Source organism: Aquila chrysaetos, chromosome 12, assembly GCF_900496995.4.
Source record: "Aquila chrysaetos chrysaetos chromosome 12, bAquChr1.4, whole genome shotgun sequence".
NCBI lineage: Eukaryota > Metazoa > Chordata > Aves > Accipitriformes > Accipitridae > Aquila > Aquila chrysaetos.
The window spans coordinates 29,522,392-29,536,367 of NC_044015.1; the positions used below are offsets into that span (position 1 = coordinate 29,522,392).

Here is a 13,976-nt window from a genome sequence, read left to right on the forward strand (position 1 = left end):
CTCAGGAAAGTGTTCTGGTAGGTGTTTCTGTGAAAACATCAACTCGGTTTTCACTAGCTGTCAAAAAAAAGTAAATAGTGTTGAGTATTATTAGAAAGGGGCCATACCACAAAACATTACTATTCTGTGGTAAAAATCCATGACATACATAGCCCATGCTTTGAATATGATTATCCTGCACTGATCTGTCTGCTAGACTTAGTACAGAAAAAGGCAACAGGAATAATCAAGGGTTTGGGATAGCTTCTCTATGCAGAACACCAAGGAGATAGGCCAAATAAAATAACTGTTAATTCTGGGAGTGTACAGCAAAGGTATGTCCTCAGGTCTGCCATGCTGTACATGGTCACTGTATTTCAGTACTTTCTTTGTTTCTAGATACAGATGAAACTAATTTTTAAAGGTATGGGGTTTTATGTATTTTTCTCCTCGCGTTATCAAGAAAGGAATATGTTTAATTGCTTATTGCCCTAGGAGAGACAATATAACATTGAGTTATGAGGGCTTTGTATATTCAAGATACAGTGAAGGCTGCTTAGGGGCTATATTCTTAATGTATTTATTTTTCTTCTTTTATGGCTACAGAATTGTGCTGTGGGTAATATGCTTGTTTATAGCTGAATAATTTCATATTTTTATACAGAAATTTTATATGTTCTCTAAGAGAACTGACAGTCCGTTATTTTTTGATAATATTTTTTAAAAGGTTAAGCAGTCTTATGGATGGCATGTAAATTACATTTGTCAGGTTAATCCTTACGTAATACTTGATGTCAGCTCTTCAGAGGTACTAAGTAAGGAGTAAGCATAACACTTCATTTGATATAGCACTGTTAAATTTCTTAGAATAGTTTGAAAAAACTGTGCCTTAGAAAGGGTCAGTAAGGCGTTTTTAGGACATCACTGGCAAACTGTAAATTATTTATAATTAAATAAAGCTATGTAGAGTCTTCTGCTTGATATCTTTATAAATGCAAATGTGCATATGACTATCATAGTGAATGTGATTTCTAACTTTGTAACTGCTTTTACTGATTATTTTCAAATTCATACTATAAACATTTGAAACTATCTATGGCAAACTAAGAAAGCTAATGGTCAAGTTGTTTCTGGTCTTGTAAGAAATAAGTATTTGGAGTAATCAGATCTCTATAACTGAATGTTTCAGAGGGATAAAAATCTGAAAAAAATCCATTTTATATTGTATTTGTGTAAATCAATATGTAGGTCCATAGTAAATAACTTAGCCGTTTAGTCTAAGCGTTATCTAATTTCTTCAAATTAGAAGTTTTTAAATGTGTTGTCACTTGATAGAGCATGTGGGCAATCTGGTGTGCATTTCAGAGGTAAAGCCCACGCCTGTGGAGAGCGAGAACTTAACTGGAAGTGCAGATTTTGTACTGCTGTGATGGGTTAGCCATTTAGGAAACTGTCTGGCAATCTGCGTATGTTTGCTTAGGATAGGTATGGAAACTATACAATTCACATGCTCTGACCCAGCTTCTGGCAGCTCCTTCCTGTTGTCTGAATCTGTGATAAAATATGCTGAAGGTAGACAGTGGCTTTCTTTTTCTTTGTTCTTGTGCTTTGAGAAATTCTCTAGTGGCTGAACCTGGAACTTGAATAGCCTTTTAATGTTTCTTCAGTCTTTTTACCTGCTGTTACAGGGTAATTCCGAGGAATGGCAGGACAAGCATCTCCTTTTTATTTTTGGCAGTAGGTATTATTAAGAATTTTAGGTACCATAGCCAGACATATATTTTTATATAAAAGGTTAAATGCTGTAATTGTTATTTTATTAAAATGTGGTCAGTTTGCACTGTTTTATTGAATTACTAACTGATGAAGTATAAAATCAGTGAAATATTACTGTAGTTGTGAGTCCTATCGTCTTGAGACAAAGAGTGAAAGTCAAAACTGTCAGAAATTACTTCCGTTTCAGAAAACTAAAATGAGAAAAGGCAAGATGCTGTTTAAAACCTTGAAGTCTCACATGTTCTGTTAGGTTAGATAAAACTGCGAACATATACCTAGGTTACTAGTACTGAGTGTATACATTTGAAACATCGATGATATTGTAGTTGAAAAGGCATACTTCATTTATGCAGTAGCATTCCATCATTGATGATACCATGGATCTTTTTTTCTTTTTTATTTATTCCTGGAAAAATGTATATAGGCAAAGTCATAAAAAGTGAAGCAGAAGGGGGAACTCCGAGTAAAACACAAAAATTTTCTGTGCCAATAAAAAAAATACAATTGAAAGCAGTAAGGAGGACAAGTTAAAACTGAAGTTGCTGTGAGAATTGCATTGGGTGTCTAACCTTGCAGCCTTTCCTTTTAGCCAGGTTATGGGTCTTTATATCAATTTGTAAAAATGAAAAATTAGAATTCTCTTCTACAAACACATCAGTGGGATAGCTTGAATGCTAAAAATTTATGGGAGCTCAAGGGAAGACAGAGAAAATCCACTGAAGTTCAGTAAATAGATAGAAATCACATATGACAAGAGGACCTTGAGCTAAAAATAGTTGGAAGCTGGGAAAGTATTGTATACAGCAGCTCTTCCCTAGCCATCTGCTTATGGCTGCTGTTGCAGACAAAGTACTGACTGGGTAGACCTTTGGTCTGACTCAGTGTGAGAAAAGAGGTTTGAACTTAATAAAGTTTAAAATAATTTATTTGCTTTTGAAGTTAATGAGGAAGAGGTTTTGAAAATGCATAGTCAGTTAACGTACAAAGGGAATTGAGTATATACGTGCATAGGTGAGAGATATGTTCATGTGCTTAGGCGGTAATAGGTAAGTCCCTTTTGCTCTGTAAGTGTAATGCAACATCTCAATATCTGGAGCATGGAACATATTTAGAAAGTGCTTGATAAAGTATTCGGCGAGTGGGAAGGGATAATAGACTTGGAATGAATTTTTCACTTTGTAGGCATTATTTCGTTTTATGCTTGAACAGTGAGCATAGTTTTGAAAGTAAATTGTCTCATGTAGGTGCAGGAAATCGTAAACTGAGTGTTGCAAAACAAAAGAACCCCGAAGAACAATAATAGTCAAAGCAGAATACCTGGGTATTCCTGATATCACTAAGTTGAGTAAAGGAAGTAAAAAGAAAAGCATACAGAGGGTAAACTGTAATTGTATTTCAGCAATGTGTTGACAGGTTAATGGTGGGTTTAGAGTAACAGTGTAAAATCTGAGAAATGCTTCAAAATGCATTTTTAAATCTATAAAACATATATATTCAACAAGTTAATAAGATACCTGGAGAAGAAACCGCTGATACACAGTTGTACTGTGTGGAAAGTTTTACTGTTCTGGCTGAATCTTTCAAGATAATTAACTTGTGACTGAAAGATTAAGAAAGCATGTATCAGACTGGTCTGAGTTCCAAGGGCTGTAGAAACTGCAAAACTGATAAGCAAGCCTGCATCTAGATGAAAAATGTAAGTGGAGCAAGCCTAAAGATTATTTATCAGTGGTTACGAGAAAAGCAAAGACCTGTACTTATGGTAGAAAAAAAGTACGTTTCTTCTGGGTTTTTTACGTGGTACTAATGGCATTTTATGCCAAAGTGTTCAAACGAAAAAAATGTTCATATTGAGAAAGTAAGCAGTAACTGTAATGCTGAGATTTTAAATGTAAATGCAGGCCAAACAGAACTTTCATTGTATTTCCAGTTAGTAGCGTAAGCATAGGCAAGGTAGAACACAGAAAACCCAGGAAATTAAATGCAACGTATTGTTTATCAGTGAGTGTACTGGCCTACAAAGACTTTCTGAGCAGAGTAAAGAAGAAAGCAAAACAGCAATCAAGCAAAACAAAATTACACATTATGCAATCATAGTCCTATTTGAATTACGTATGTTAGAATAAAAAAGGAAAATAGACCACTGTTGTACTGTTGATCGAGGATATTCTGGCCAGCTATCCTATCTGGAAGTAGTTGGATGTAGACAGAAGCAGCTAGAAAAAGTAATGTACTAGTTGAACTGGGACCACTCTTACAATAAAGTTTGGGTTTTTTAAATCAAGGCCTCTATTACCACTAGGAATGCTCTAGTTAAAAGGAAAAGGTATTCAGTATTGTTCATATTGCAAGTTTTGTTTTCTGTGCCTGGAGACAGGACAGCAATCAAACAGAAAGTGGCTGGTCACTATTAGTTTAGAGCTTTTTAAAAATGCAGTTGCTAATGCACTTAAAACACCTTCAGTACTTGCCGGTTGAAACTTCAAGAATCCAAGTAGACTGAAATACGCATAATGGTCTTCTTATTCAGAACACTTAAATGCAGACTAAACTAAGACTGAGAACATCAAGCTATAGAGGGGTATGAAACCTCTCTGCTTAACAAGCTCAGTGTCAGTTGCAAAGCAGAATTTGGAAAGAATCTAAGAATAAATTGTAAGGCGTCGTTTGTAAGTGCTGATATCTGTGGTTCTGTTAGGATGCCCAAGGACTGGGAGAAAATTTCTGTCTGCCTTCAAGTACTCCTGGGGAGACAGGCTTATTCTCAGTGTAGGTGGTGCTGACATCCAGCTCACAGACCAGGAATGTGCTCAAAACTGCTTTGAAAGAGTATCTGCAATGACAAAGCTATCATGTGTGGCTAAATGTAGCTAGCAGTTGTGCCGTGTATTAGACCGAACAGCAAAGAGGCAATGAAAATAAACCATACCCTGTACAGAAGGCTGGAAGAAAAAGTAGGGATGGGTCTTTTTGCCACAAATCACTTTTGAGAACTGCAACAATGTTGAGGTTCTAGCATAGAGGTGTATCAGTGTAACATTTCAACAGCTGTAGTATCTCAGACTGTTTCTGCAAAAAATAGATGTTACTCTGCTGCTGTGCGCCAGGGACTTGACTCTGTATAACAAAGTCAGTAGCCCTATACAATTTTATTAATATATCAAAGTCAGTTGTAACACAGCCACGAGCATTTGAAAGAGCTAGGGCTCTTAAAAATAACTGCCATCAAAAAGCAACATAGGGAAGTCATTTACAGTTGGACTTGATGATCTTAAGGGTCTTTTCCAACCTAAATGATTCTGTGGTAGCAGGCTACTATAGTATTTTAATTCAAGGTTAAAGCATAATTTGTCTTATGAGCTAGTCCATTACTTTCCAGAGCCCCTAGCATGTGAGAACACATCTGTTTGGTTATATGGTGAGTGGTGCTACAATTACACCTGCAGTATCAGTTCATGTGGCAAGAGATGCCTGTAATTCTGGGAGCATGAAAATGCATCTGGACAGAAGACAATGTAGGGCCATAGCGTAGCTGTGACAAGTTTCATTTCTTTTGTTCATAGATGCCAAGGTAGTTCTGGATTCCCTCCCCGCCCCCAGTCTGTCCAGAATGTGTTTTAAGCATTTAGAGCGATAATTTAGATCAGCCCTTTAGCTTAGGCAAGAAGGTGTCCCTCTATTTGTTTACCATTATCACTAAGTAACATTTGAACCCCTTGGCCAACTTAGCAACCCCCCTAAATTTAGCTGGGAGTGAATATCTCGGAATTGTAAAGAGTTTGCAGCTTCCATGAAAGTTGGAGTCCCCTTTTTAAGGAGGATTGCAGTTTGAGCCTAGCAGTTACCTGCTATACATGGTTTGCTAGCAATCTAGTCAGTGCATGTACAGATTGGAGTTGGCCACACCACCCTTGAGTTTTGGAGATGGCCAGAGGGAGGAACATGAAGTTTTTCAAAGTGTTGGAGGTGAGGTGGGATATCTGGCAGAACTGGGTTGCATTTAGGACTACAAAGAGCCAGTCCATTGGATAGCAGTTTTGCTGGTCTGCTTATAGAATAACATGTTTATCTCCCAGATTGAGTCAAAAGTATTACCAGATGGAAAATAAGTGGTTAAAGCATTTTTCATGAATACAGATAACTGGAAAAACATCCTTCTCACCTTTTTTTTTTCCCCGCCCTCCTTGGGGGACAGAGAGGATATTTTAAATTTTGATGAAAAATTGAGAACAAAACGATTTTAATTTTGATACAACACTAAAAATATTTTGTAGGAACCGTTGCGTGCCTCATGCTCCCATTTTCCAAACTCTCTGGTTTGGTACTTGCCTTAGTACCCATGCAACAGCACTTCTAAGCACAACCCATGCAGAATACCTGATTGTATGTATGTAGCACTGCCCTATCTTGTACATCAGTGTTTGTCATTATGATAGCCTTCTGATGCTTATGTAGCTGATGCTGTAATTTTGCATATTAAAAAGTATATTAATTGGTGTATTTCAAATGCATGCCCTTGACTGAAAATCATCTGGGATAAAAATATATTCTATACAGTATTTCATACAATATGCACATTACAGTGTAATTCATAGGGTAGCATGTTTTCAGTCACTGTTCCAAAAATTAATGAGACAGAGTAGATATTTCCAGTGTAGTATTCTACAAAAATGAACAGACTGGTTTATCTTGGGGCCTTTAAGAAAGTAAAGGAACACTGTTTTTCTTCATCAACTTCCTTTTCATCTGTAAGCTGTTAGCAGGATTATTAAGTGCTTGGTGACCCCTTACAATTGCAGGCTACCTGTAGGAAAAAAGAAATGTCTTTTTATGCTTGACATTTTGTGCATATTGCAATAATAACTTCATTAGGAAATAAATAATATTTTTCCAATTTATTGGTGTAAAACTATGTTCTAGCTGTGCTTAAGAGATTAAATACTGTTGGAGTCTATTCTGCTAGAATAACATTTTGAGAAATGGTTACTGCAATCAAGTTAGTGTAATTAATTTTAGAATGAGCTTTTCAAGAACCTGTGTAATTTAATGTATCTCAAAGATGTTAGTCACATGTTTTGGTAATCCTGCACAGTAGATGTTTTTTGGATAAGAGCAAAGCTATTTAGCAACTGAATGGTTTCACATGAAAAAAGCACATTATAATTTAGAGTGGGACTTTTACCTAGGATGATATAGTGGAGTGTGTAGGCGGGTGTGAAAAGGATATAGAGTGATGGCCAATAAGTGAGGTTAAGCGTGATTCTTTTGAAATGGGGCATGGAAGTTATTTGCGTAGTCTGTTTTTAGTTTTCTTGGTAAGTTAATTGTATTGACTGATTAGTAAGTTCAGTAAGGGTGTTTAGTTAAGGCTACTGTCTTTATTCATGCTAAATGCAATTTGTATTAAATGATGTCACAGTAATTGATCCTTTTTTGCATTTTTTCTAATAAGTTAAGATGAAGCAGTACTAGGTAGTGTGTTGAAGTGTGGAGTGTAGTTTATTGTTCCTAGGGCTGTGGTACCACCTTACAAAGTTCACATCTTCTCCTTTGGTTCTGGATGCGTGATCCCACTCTTGTACTGCAGCACATTGTCCTTTAATATGACCCACAGAAAAAATTGGTCCATCTGGACCCATCTAAAAAGAAAAAAAGATAAGGTGATTTTTTCACCCCAGACCTATCTGTAGACTAATTTCTTAGTATAGTTCCACAGATATTTGTGTTGACAGAGTTGTCTGTGACAGATAATTGGGATGGGTGCTGCAGTGATGTGTATAGATTAGTTGTGACTAGGTGAGATCCCAGATTCTGTCTGTGTGCTTCTTCCAATTATTCCCAGTTCTGGTTTCCCTCTTTCACAGTTGTGATCTTTCTGTCTTCTAGTAGTTCTTCAGGATTTCCAGTCTGTCTCTTTCACCAGTCAGCATCCACTCATTTTGCTAATGTAGCTGCTCTCCTTACCTATCCATTCACGTTTAGCATTCGCCTTAGCCTGCCTTGATCACAGCTCCACCAGGGTTTTTGTTCTCTGGCAAATGCTTCTCTATGCCAAATTCCAATTTCTTACTCCAAATCGTGGAGGTAGAAAAACTTCTTAAGAGAAGTCAGATATGTCTTAAGCAGTAAGATGGATTAAAAAAAATTCCATGTTTGCGCACAGAAATGACTAATTATTTTGACTGAGAATTGAGGGGAGAGGCAGCAGGGTGGGAATGTCAGTCTGAAGCAGATGCTGCAATGTATGATTTCAGCACAAACTCTTAATTTGGCCAAGATATAAGAAACTGAAAGCAGTTTAGGGTTTGTCTGCAAGGAGAAGACATTAGATAGGGCGGATACTTTTCTAGAGTTCTGCTTACAGTTACACTTGTATAATTCATATTTACTTTTATATGAAGTAACTTTGCAACCTTATCTTGGAATGCTTGGCTGGAAAAGGGGTGATGCCTGTACCATACCTGTCCTCCCAATAAATTTCCTAATGTAGGTAGCCCAGAAAAATGAGAAATTCAGTGCAATCAGCCGTTTTGATAACCCGCTGCTGACTGGAAGGGATACAAAGGAACAGATGCGCATTGCTAGTCATTGTCATATAACTTGCTGTTTTGACCTTTTTCTTTATTTTGTGGCTTTAGAGAAAGAGGAGTCAGTGTAAGACAATGACGCAGAGGAGGAGGTTAAGCTTTTGTTTGTTTTCACACATCCTATTATTTAAGTACCTGATTCAGCATACTTGCTTATTTGTCCATTACTTCCCCCTGCTCCCAGAAAGAACTAGGAACAATTTTTTCCATAAGACAACTCTTTCTAAAGATTTTTTTTTTTCTCTTACGTAAGAATAGGTTTGTCTGGCCTGGTGAACCCATCCATTTTAAAGAAGAAAATGAGCATATTGAACTATCTGTTCCAGTTCTTTGCCTGTTTTATTTTTTGGTAAAGCGTGTCCCTTGCTAGTTTGCTAGCTTTTAAAACCTTTTAATTTTTCCTACTATTCTAAATTTTTCTTTTTTCTTTATTTTCTTTATTTCATCTTGCTATCCTTATATATAAGATAAAGTAAATATAAGTAGTCCCATTCTGACAAACTGTATTTTGACCATGCGTAATATAATCTTACTGTGTCAGAGATGGCTGAAATCTCAGAGTAATTACAGACCATGGAGCCTCTTAACATTTATTTATTTTTACTTTTATTGCATTTAAACTTTCATTATAGCTTTAAGCTGCTTATTTTTATATATTATTTCAAGTAAGATTTGTAATGTCTTTTGGTGGAGGTTATTCCTATCATTTGAAAGTATTGCTTATTTTGATGTAATGTAAAATCAGAAGAATGTAGTTCCTTCTCCAGAAAACTAATTTCTTGCTAATGTAGTTATGCTAAGCCCAGTATGTGTGGGAAGAGATGCTGACGTACTCTAGATGTGATAGACTGGTGAATACAATTTGTTAAATGGAATTCATCCCTAATTTAGTAATACCACTTTGCTAGGAAGTGGTATGCTTTATATGTGGAGATAAACCAAAGTCCCGATAATCTGATATCTGTGCAGGTTCTCTTCTGTTCAAAGATGCTAATTTTTTTGTATTGGGCAAATACGTCTGTAAGGAATTGGATTCTGTTTACATAAATAGCTTCTGCAGTCTTCATTTTATACAATAAACTTCCCATTTTAAAAAATGTACTGTTTTAAATAACATACTACTGCTCTGCAGAGAATTTAAGAATTGCTGTGTTATACCACAAGGGTACACCAGTTTTAATTATTAGTTTGTCATCTATGAATATTCTTTTATTTTGAGATACATGCTTAAGCAGTACTATGCATGCTTAAAATGTATGAAGTCTAATTGTGTTTTTCTGTGTCACTGAAATAATGTGGTCTGGAGTGTAGAGCTGATAAGAAGAAAGATAATGGTGTAATGATCAGGATGTCTCTAGGCAATCTGAACACAACAGCTTATTTAAGATACCTTCGGTGTAATTCTCTGTGGAAAATGCAAAACCAGACGATGTAATTTCGCAACCCCCCCACCCCCAAGGGCCATAGCATGAAGTACATACAGGGTCCTGCCGATGATTAAAGATTGTGTGCATACATGCTTAGTGCATGGCTGCAGTAATTGGTTAAAAATTTATGACATGCTCTTAATAGAAGGTAACGACAAATGGGAGATTCATGATAAGTGTTACGCTTTTTCTTTGTTAAACCACTTTAATGTAGAAGACTGAGTTACAGATACAGGGTCAGGTCAGACTCAGGGTTTGTCAAATCTGATTGCGTCTTGGGAAAAGTGGAATTTAGAAAGAGGCTTGAGAAAAGCTGATTTTGGCTATTGGATTTGTATCTGCACTAAGATAGACCAGTAGCAAGTTTGTAGTGAACTGCTGTTTCATAAAATGTAAATAGTGGCCAGTGTCTCAGAGTGGTTTCTGAGAGATTCTGAAAGAACCAGACAATGATTATAGGTTCAGAAATATGGCAGACTTTGCTATATTCTTATGTAAAAGTCACAGTTATTTTAATTGAGTTCTATTAAGTGCACTGTAATAGCAGTCTAGAAAATCATTAGGTCAATGGAAGCAGGATTTCAAAATTAAATAGTTTGGGATGAGATACAGAATAATTGAGTGTATATTGTCTCAAACTAGGTAAGTCATGCACAGTCTTATAGTCTCAAATCACACCATATTATTGTCATTGATACAGATTTGTTTTGATTTGTTTTCTTTTCCAGAAAATGTTGTGCTTTTTGGTATTAGAAAGATGTGTGTAAAAGTGATGTTTCTTCTGAAGTGTTACAATTTGCAAAAGATAATGTAAAATCTGACACAGATTTTTAAAAGAATAAAATACAATGTTTTAAAAAGGAATATCCATTAAGGACTCCCAAGTTCTGGTGACAGAAATAAGTATGGTCAAAGAGTCTTATGACTGAAATAAAAAATTCTGCAATATTCCTGTCAGCCAGAGGCAGGCGAAGTCCCGCAGATCTAGAGCAGAATGAAAATGAAACAGGAGAGGGCAATTATATATGTGTCACATTTGCTCTTGTAAATGGTAACTACACCAATAACAGCTATTGTTTCCGAAGTAATTTTTTAATTTACTGCAGTATGGGACTAGAGAGTGCTACTGCTATCAGGTATCCACAGTTGCAGTATCTGAACACTGGAAAAAGTTTTAATCTTTATCACCATGCAGTATTATCATTGAGCATGAATGGAAGCTGATTGTTAGACGAGACTCAGAACAGGAAGAGAACAGATTATTTCTCTTCAATAAGATGATGATTCATTATACTCTAGATGAGATGAGTAAACTATAGTGTTTTCTAGGGTTGAATTGTGAAAGGCTGTAGCTATTGTCCATTTTCATAAAATAGTGACATCAAATAACTATTGGAGGCTTTTTCCTGTTGCAAGGGTCTGTTCTTCCCCCCAAATACACAAATTTTTTTGTTTGTTTAATGTTGTACGTAATGTTAATACATCCATCATAAGTACCACGTATATAAAAAGCACCACCACACAATTACAGTAGAAGCTTCCGTTGCTTTGCTGCTTTCAGGTCCTGTATGCTGATACACCCAGTATGTTCATATATTGACCTCTTTTCTTTACTATTTCTTTTCTAGCTTGGGGCCACATTGAACATACTTTTTAACTATGTAGGTGTTTCTTAATTCTTGGGTTTCCTTTAAACAATCAACTTGTACTTGGTTCCCAGATAGCCAGTACTGGCTTAACCCAGTGAAGAAATTGGTTATTCTGCATATTTAGGAAGGAGTTTCCTCATTCTGCTTTCTTCAAGTGTTGGTTCCCATCTCTATGTAAATTTGTTTCCTCTGTTGCTAGAAGTTTTCACACACACAATTCAACATTCACTAGCTTTGCTAAACAGGCTTCTGGTTAAGTTAAATAAAAATTCTAGTGTAATTATATGACTATGGTGTGTATCAGTAGAGTCCGCCTAAAGCTATGTAACACTTTAAGGGTTCTCAAATGCTAAAATGCATACCCTGAAACTCCATCCTATGCTGTCATCAAATTCTTGATTGTATGTAAGATGTATGGACAATTTCTGTAAGCAGTTGAACTTCAGTCTCACTCTGAAGAGCTTCCATACTGATTAATGTATGACCATTCCCTATAAAGTTTCAGCATCAACACTCGCTTGCTGACTTCTTACACACGTTCTTCCCCACGAGACAAATTCAAAGTCCCTTTCTTACTTTAAAGCTTTGTCTCTGTCTGCATTATGTTCTACTTTCACCTGTAACAACTTCATTTTTAGTGGGCTTTGCAAACCAGACACTGTTGTTTCTTAGGTGATTCTTTCTCTCTAGACTTTGAGTCTTTATTGCAATATTCTTTCTTAAATGTTGATGTGGTTCCCTGAAGAATGGCTTAAACCTAAAAGCATATTTAGTTTCCCTTGCACTCATTATTCCAACTCATAAATATCTTCTAAAATGAGTGGTGTCCAAAACATTAAATTACTTTTCCATTTAATTTCTCTGCCATGGAAGATGTGGTTGTTCTAGGTGAAGAAGAGTCATTCTAATTGGTTATGAAATATAAAGAAATAACAGTTTCTTTTCAAGACAATTTTTCCAAGGAAACTTCTGGGAAAAGTAATTTATTTGTTACCTTAGTAAGCTCTTGTGAATGTTGTTTCCTAGTTTTTAAGAGTTACTAAGGTGCAGTCATTTCAGTGTATCCTGATTAAAGTTTTCTTTTTTTTTTAACACACTCCCCACCCCTCCCAACTGCTACTAAACAAAAAATCCTGACTAGGTAAAACTGTTTTTTCCCCACTTTAGTTTCTTCTCTTGTAATATTTACACATTCTTTTTGCTGTTTCTAAAATGCTCTTAACTCTCCCCAAAGGCAACTAGGCACAGCAGGCGTTATGTCTTCCCTGCTGTGAGTAAAATAGGGTTGTCTGGGGGGAAAGAAAATTGGGGGAGATAAAGTGTACAAACCTAAGGAAAGACTGACATTACTATTTTAGCTGTTCGTGAAACAACTTATGCAAATGTTCTTTACTTATGCACTGGTAAAGTAATTAAAAATTTTGAGATTAGGCCTCCTTCTGATTGACACACTGTTACATTTTGTTTCAGGCTTTTTTCTGTATTTTGTATTTTACCAAAGTTAGTGAGCTATGGGATTTTTGTTGGGGTATGTTGTTTGGCTTTTGCAAAAACCTGTCAAAATCTCTCTTTACTTTTGGTATCTACATATGTGTCTTTCCTGTCAATTAGAGATCTATAGGAAAGGCAACAATATAGGTTTAAGTAACTGAGAGTGTCCCAGAATATTAGAAGAAACTTGTTGGCAGGGGACATGGGCTGAAGACACTTGATATTGAAGCTCTTCATGGAGTTCATCTCTCACTGTTTCTGGTTCCATTCGTGATACGGCTAAATACAAACTGTTCCTTTTTGCTCATTCCTTTCAGTCATTTAGCTCTTGCATTTTCAAGTGTTTTTCCTTGCCTTCTTGTTTTTCCATTCTTTGTCTTTTATTATGACAGTTCTCTGCTGTTTGTTAAATTAAGAAATTCCACTGAATAATTGAAATCTAATTTGATTTAGTTACCCATATAATAGAATTTATGATACTTCATGTAGCATCATTGTAGCAATATCTTTCATTATTGAATTTCACTGTAACTAGACATAATTAATCTCTTCTGCTCTTATTTGGCTCAGTTTATATTTTGAATTGTCAACTTAATGGGGAATTCGTTTTCTGCTATTACCAGTATGAAATCATAAGTAGGTTGAAAGTAAAGACAACAATTTCCAAAGGCTTTGGACTTATATAATCTAAATATAATAACTGTGTAGAAAGAAAAATGTGAGAAACCTGTCAGCTTGTGTTTTCCATCATGAAATTTCTAAATTGTCAATATGAAAATAAGTTCACTTTCATGAAGTCAACAGAATATGAAGAAATACTCAGTAATCACTATTCTATAGTGATTTATGGTGTGTCCATAGTACTAGATGTTCTTAAATTAAATGCTATTCATGGTATGTTTTTTCAAGTAATAGCTGTTGGGCATTGGCACAGATGCCCAAACTCTGGAGACAACTGAAAGCATTGTGTGGCTTTTGGATCCACAGATTTATTTCTGTCTTTCAGTATCAGAATTGGTTCACTTCCACTATAAACAAAGTAGTATACATTATTTTCCTTGGGTGAA

At 35.8% G+C, this 13,976-nt stretch overlaps 1 protein-coding gene across 5 annotated transcripts in view; it reads left to right on the forward strand.

The window, feature by feature from the left end:
• The window catches only part of ZZZ3 (zinc finger ZZ-type containing 3), a 62,409-nt gene that overhangs the window by 12,069 nt on the left and 36,364 nt on the right, over nt 1-13,976 (forward strand). The window lies entirely within an intron of this gene.